Raw genomic sequence first — 6,892 nt, forward strand, 5'->3', positions numbered from 1 at the left:
GCCAGAGCAGAGCGCTGGGAACTGTAGGAGGGGCCTGGCTCTGGTGCGGAGTGTGGGCAGGGCATGCCAGGCTGTTTGGGGAGGCACAGCCTCCCCCTGCCTACAATAACGGCTGCCCATGCTCAGTGGCAGCTACAGGGGGCATCTTGCAGCCTGCAGTGGCAGCTCTGCTTAAGTAGGGGGTCGGCCCAGGGCTGGGGAAGGGGAGCGCCCACAGGTTTGCACTGGTCCTGCGATCAGAGTGGGCGAGAGGAGGGCAAGCTCTGAGCACACCAAAGAGGCTACAGAAGGAAGGGAGCAACCCGCTACCTGCGGGCCGTGGGTGTCAGGAGAGGGGCTGTTCGAAGAGCAGCTCCTGGTCCCGCTCCATTCGCCCCCCGTCGGCTACAGAGAGGCTTGGGCTCGGTGCGCCATGCAGGGCTGCTTCCCCTGAAGGGCCGGGCTGGGCCAGGCTGCCAAAAAACTGACTTCCATAAGGTCAAACACAATGCAAACAAAATGCATAATTTAACTCAAGAATTTTTTTATATATATATATCTTGGGATTTGGGGGGTCTCGTGATTTTTGTACACTTTGGGTTGGCAATGGAATCTCTAAACAGAGCTGAGAGGACTTCGGAGCTGAGCTGTCGATATAAAGAATCAGGGGGTAGGAATACAGAGTTTGGGTATTTTTCCCAATTTTATTCAGAAGAAACTTTTTTTTCTAAAATGGAAAACAAGTAGCATTTGCCTTAAGAATATTCCAGTGTCCTACATCATTTTGGGTCACTGTGCATTGTTCTGCTGTGACCCTAGAGAAGGTCTCCCACTTTCTTACTGCATGGTCCCTACTGATTGCATGATTGCTTCTGATTCTTGGAGGGTCTTTGCTGTGGCTGGGCTGTGACGAGTCCTGCATTTCAGCAACTGGAGCATTAATGACATCTGCCCTGCTGTACAGTGATTGCTGCATATGTCGGTGTCTCTTCTCCCTGGGGCGGTGGATGCTTTAAGATAAAACACAGTAATGTTACTTTTCTGCTAAGCCAGCTTAAAACCAGAGAAATGAAGCCAGAAGATGTCCATCTGACAGTACTGCATCAGGAGCAGTTCTAATGGGCATCTGGGCTAGGAAACACCATCGGCTTCACTTCCTACATTAACCTATCTGAGGCATGCAGCTCAGATTCCCTGTCTCCAGCCTTGGTCTGGTCCCTTTTTGCCCCCCAGTTATAAAGAGAGAGCTTTTGGGCAGAGTGCTGGCTGGAAAGAAGCTTGGAGCTGGGATCAAAGAAAGTGCCTCCTGTTGTTTGGTTCCTATTGCGTTCAGGGAAACACGACTTTGTAGATGTTATGTAAATAAATGGGGTTACATCTATGAACATACCTGTCTCTCTCATCACTTTCACCTCTCAATCTACTATGCACAAGACCTAGATTATTGGCTAACTGCTTGGGTCAAAGGAGAACCAATATGTATAATATTGACAGGGTTAAACCAGCTTCGGAATTCACATGAGTCTGTAAGTAGTACCCTGTCCTAGAGTTAATTACTAAAAGTTCTAAGGGATAAATCAGCATTTGTTAGTATAGAATCATAGAAGACTAGGTTTGGAAGAGACCTCAGGAGGTCATCCAGTCCAACCCCCTGCTCAAAGTAGGATCAACCCCAACTAAATCATCCCAGCCAGGGCTTTGTCAAGCTGGGCCTTAAAAACCTCTAAGAATGGAGATTCCACCCTCCCTAGGTAACTCATTCCAGTGCTTCACCACCCTCCTAGTGGAATAGTATTTCCTAATATCCAACCTAGACCTCCCTGATTGCAACTTGAGACTATTGCTTCTTGTTCTGTCATCTGCCACCACTGAGAACATCCGAGCTCCATCCTCTTTGGAACCCCCCTTGAAACCCCCCTCACTCTTCTCTTCTGCAGACTAAATAACCCCAATTCCCTCAGCCACTCCTCATAAGTCATGGGCCCTAGCCCCCTAATCATTTTCGTTACCCTCTGCTGTACTCTCTCCAATTTGTCCCCATCCCTTCTGTAAAGGGGGCGGGGGCTGAAAACTGGACGCAATACTCCAGATGTGGCCTCACCAGTGCTGAATAGAGGGGAATAATCACTTCCCTCGATCTGCTGGCAATGCTACTACTAATGTAGCCCAATATGCTGTTAGCCTTCTTGACAACAAAAACACACTACTGACTCATATCCAGCTTCTTGACCTTTTCTGCAGAACTGCCACTTAGCCAGCTGGTCCCCAGCCTGTAGCAGTGTATGGGATTCTTCCGTCCTAAGTGCACTTGTCCTTGTTGAACCTCGTCAGATTTCTTTTGGCCCAATCCTCCAATTTGTCTTGGTCCCTCTGGACCCGATCCCTACCCTCCAGCATATCTCTCCCGCCAGCTTAGTGTCATGCGCGAACTTGCTGAGGGTGCAATCCATCCCATCATCCAGATCATTAGTGCATAAGAACAGCCAAAGTAATTTTAGGAAAATCTCTGGAAAGTGAATGAAACTCCCTCTCTCTGAGATCACTTGAGTTCTTTACCCCAAACTTTTAGGACACGATCTACATAGTGATGAGACATGGTAATCAAATTGCATACTCTCTCGAATGGGTTTGTGGAGATGTGTGTGAAAATTAGAGCGATGACAGAATGCTAACTTCAACCTTAACTCCGAGGAGACCAGCTATGCCATCATGATAGCAGCGCACAGCTCTTCCCTTTGTGACACTGCTTTAAACACTCAAGAAAATGTTACATATTAAAAATAATAATAATACTAGGACAGAACTTCAGTGACCCAAACTCCTCCCATGGAACTTTAGAGGAGGAGAAATAAAAATCCAGGGTTATTGTTCATTGCCAATATTAGCTGGAGTGTGACCAAATAATTATCATAAGGAAGCAACTGAGGGATAGAAACTCTGTGTTAGCAGCTTTCCCTGCCAGTAACATAGTACCCTGGGTGTGTTCACCACTGCACAGCCGCTGCTAGCAGTGTGAGACTGGGCACGCCCCTCTGACACTTACATCACATGCAAACCCATTGGGGGAAATCCTGCCCCCATTGAAGTTAATGGGAAACTCCAGGATTTCACCCCTTTTCTGTCTTCCTTCCCCTTTGGGCGGGAGGCCCGTGGTGGGGGGTTACCAGCAAGTGGTGCTGAGGCTTCACTAATAGGATCCATCTCACTGGAGCCAATTCCCACTTGGGTAACATCTCGGAGGTTTTCAAACCCGCCCGGGGATTTAACCGTCCAGTTTTCAGGAGTTTTAATGGGAACTTTGAACATTGAACATCTCTGCCTGGGTTGTTTGTTTGATTGCAGAGGCTGGTGGGGAAAAGCCCCTCTATAGCCAGATAGATTTTCAGGACGTCGGCGATTCTCCCATGTTGCTGTGGTGTGGAGTTTGGGAAGGATGCTTTCCTCTTGCCTCAATGCTTGTCTGTGTGGGGCAGGGCCTGACTGGCCAGGCCAACAGCAGTTATGGGAGGCATCTACCTGCTCCTGTGTGGAAATCTGGGGCAGCAGCAGTAAGACCAGGGTAACAGACACAACCTGAAGACTGGGAATCCTGAATAAATCCATATTCCAAGCCCAAGGGTCCCTGCCGAGCTGGAACAGGCAAAGGGATCGCTCTTTTCTATCACTTCACCTTGTTGTGAATAAAAGTTGAGACTCACCCTGGTGCTTTCCACCCAATTCAAGGAGGCATCTGGGGAGAGAATGACAGTTACACAAGGTCACTTGGGTGTAAATACCCTTAAGGGAAGGCACCTCGCTGAGCACGAATTATAACCCCCCAGCTCCCACCTCTCCCCCAGCCAGGGCAGGGCTCCCCCGTGGGCAGCACTGAGCACAATGGAGCCTGATTCTCAGCAGGGTCGCTGGGGATACCAAAGCAGAAGGATTTAATTCAGCTGTTGAAGATGTTCAGTGGAAACTGTCTGTCTGGGTTTCCACAGAGCTATTTTGTCACAAACAGAGGTGGCTTTTGGCAGAAAATTTCAACATTTTGTTCAAAAAATGAGTGTCCCCAAATGGAAATATTTTGGCCAAAAGCAGAAATATTCTGATTCAAATACCACCTGGCTGCTGCATGGGACTTGTAGTTCATGTGGCCTCATGCTGCTATTCTCCTCTATAGGTTGAACTGGCTGGCTGGACTTCATTTCCCATGATTCACTGCAAGCAGGGACTCCCATGATGCACTACTTCCCATCACCAAGAGGGGAGAAAGTGGTGCATCATGGGAGAGTCAGAGAGCCCAGCTCAAAGAGACCAGGAGCTGGAGGCACCTGAACTACAGCTCCCATGAGGCACTCTTGCACCCAGCTCCCAGTGAAGGGGGTGGAACACTTTCCAATGGGAGCTTTCCCTGGAATGTGTCCTTTCCATGAAGGACGGTAAGTGGCAGCACTTTGGCTCAGTCCCCTCAGTCATGGCAATGAAAGACTGGGGTTTACAGGCAAAAGGTGGGACAAAGGAACCTCGGGGACTCAGGTGCATGAACCCTGGGGCCCCAAGAATTCTTTGTCCTCAATCCACAGGCAGTTTGTTGTTGTAACTCTTGGTCAGACAGTCTGATCTGGGATCTGTCCAGCCCACCCCCAATTAACACATTTACCCCCCAACCTCTGCCTTTCTCCCTCATGTGCATGTAACCCCAGTAACCCCAATACTCTACAAAAGCACTTACATTCAATATGATCTTCAGGAGTGTTGCTGGTGTCATGCTGGACTCGTTCCCTGTGGGGAGTAATAAGGAGAGGGGGTATCAGTGCTCTCTCTCTCACTTTGGTGACACTGAGTCTGTTTTCAGAGGTCCAGCTGTGAGGAGATTTCTTCCCATGGCTGGTTCTCCGGCTAGAACCTTACATCTCCATTCAGCTCACATTCAGGTGAAAAGCAGCAAGCCCTACTTCTGGGTAATCAGGGAACAAGGCGCTTCACCATTCATGCAGGGAAAGTCTAATAAAGATGAGACTTGAACATCCTGTTCTACTTCAGCAAAATGGCCAAGAAACTAACTAACCAAAACCCCACTAGGTCAGCATGGAGTTAAGATTTGGGGGGGACCGAAAATCCCTGACATCTCAGGACAGAAGTTGATGAGAACTCGGTCGTTTTCACAAAGTTAGAACTTGGTGACATTTTTCAACGGATTTTTTTTTCATGAACAATAGTTTAACCAAAATCAAATGTTCGGCCAAAACCGTCTTATTTAATGAAATTTTCAATGAAAAAGGCTTAAACAAAATGCTCATTTTGTTTTCTTTTGAATGGACATTTTTGTTTCATTTTGTTTCACTTTCAATTATTTTGTCAGAAAAAACAACAATGTTTTTGGTGAAAATTTTTGAACAAAATTGTTTATTTAAATTTTTTTCATTCAAATAAAACTGTAATTTTGGCCCAGGTCTGTTCACAGTGTAGAAAGACTGAATGTTCATCATTAAGGCTCAACTCTGCACAGTGTGGAAATGCAGCTTCAGACCCCACTTCTGGCCCTGTCTGCTAACCAGCTCCCACATCCCAGGAGGGCAAGTTGGGGGTAGAGACTGGTCATATGGAAGGAGGAGGGAGGGAAGGGAATATTTGCGGAGAGGCAGCTAAGGAGCCCTATAGGTAGGGGCACAGGATGCAGGCAGGGAACATACACTGCTGAGAGTCGGGGTGAGGGCTCCCAGTACCAAGGGTCTGTGTGTCATGTCCCCTGTATCCCCACCAGTTTTATTGGCAGAGTCACTGCACTGGGACCTCAGGCTAGACGGGACGCTGGCAGAGTCTGGAAAATGCCTCTAGTCTCCCCATGCACCTTTCCCTCTCTGTGTCCAGCTGGTCACCACATGGACTCTCTGGTCTCCCACCTGGCTCTCTCTGCCCCACCCCCAAGGCTGGCTTCTCCCCCTATCATATTCGGCTGGGCCAGGACCATGTAATTTCCTGGAGTCCCTGTTGGGGCAATGTGCAGCTGATGAATCAGCTCTGAGCTCTGGGGCTGTGAGGCCGGCATGGGCCAGGCAGGGTTTAGAACAAGTGTATGGCTACCGTGGCCCTCAGAAGGGCAGCAGCAGGTCCCAGCAGGTTGCAGAAAGTGACTGGGAAGTCAGAGGGGGAGGGGAGCAGGAGTTTGGGGGAGCCCTGAGTGGCAGATTCTGGCTGCTGAGCAATCGGGAGCGACCCTTAGACACTCTCTGCGGGGCCCCTGCACAGTCTGTGTGTGTGGATGAGGGGTCCCTCAGAACCCCCTGACTGGGTGATGGGCAGATAGAGAGCCAGCGGTACTTAGCAGCTCCAACAAAACTGGGGGCAGCCTGGGGCCCAATGAGCTGGTCCCCCTGAGCCGTGCTGCAGAGGCGACTGGCTCAGAGCCCCCTTGGCACAACGTGTTGTTCACATGGACAGTGAGCTCTGAATCCCCATGGGCGTCCCTACTGCCTGGCTCTCCCCAGCAGGTGGGGGAGTGCTACAGCCGCCCCATGCACAGACCTGCACCGAAATCACGGCCGCTGTGTGGGAACCCATTGTGGCTGTTTTGGGGAGAATCCGTGTGTGGACACACTGAGCCTGGCACTAAACCAGATGCAGCCGATGGATCTAACGTTGGGTGTTACCCACTGCAGCTGGATGGACTGGAGACTCTTGGTTCCCAGCCAAGCCTGGCTACTCCCACACTTGCCCTAGAAAAACAGAACTGGTTCTAGGGAACTGGCTGGATCGGTCGGTGTTACTTTGTGGCCGACCAGCCCCAACACCCGCTGAGTGTGAAGCAGGGTCACTTTCATTCTTTCAAACATCTTGGGGTGATTTTCAAACACACTCACTCTGCTGTCAATAAATGTGGTGGGAACACGTCAATTTGGTACACCCCTTCCTTAAAGTGTCTTCTCCTAAC

The 6,892-nt window shown here is 49.6% G+C and overlaps 1 long non-coding RNA gene across 1 annotated transcript; it reads right to left on the minus strand.

Moving 5' to 3' along the window:
- Positions 1-616: 616 nt before the first annotated feature.
- On the minus strand, positions 617-4,790 carry LOC135976179 (uncharacterized). The gene is made up of 3 exons (XR_010593383.1): positions 4,694-4,790; positions 3,678-3,709; positions 617-989 (listed from the first exon to the last, which is right to left on the minus strand). It is a non-coding gene; the product is annotated as an uncharacterized LOC135976179 (long non-coding RNA).
- Between the last annotated feature and the right edge of the window lie 2,102 nt (positions 4,791-6,892).

This window comes from Chrysemys picta, chromosome 17 (assembly GCF_011386835.1).
Source record: "Chrysemys picta bellii isolate R12L10 chromosome 17, ASM1138683v2, whole genome shotgun sequence".
In the NCBI taxonomy this organism is placed as follows: domain Eukaryota; kingdom Metazoa; phylum Chordata; order Testudines; family Emydidae; genus Chrysemys; species Chrysemys picta.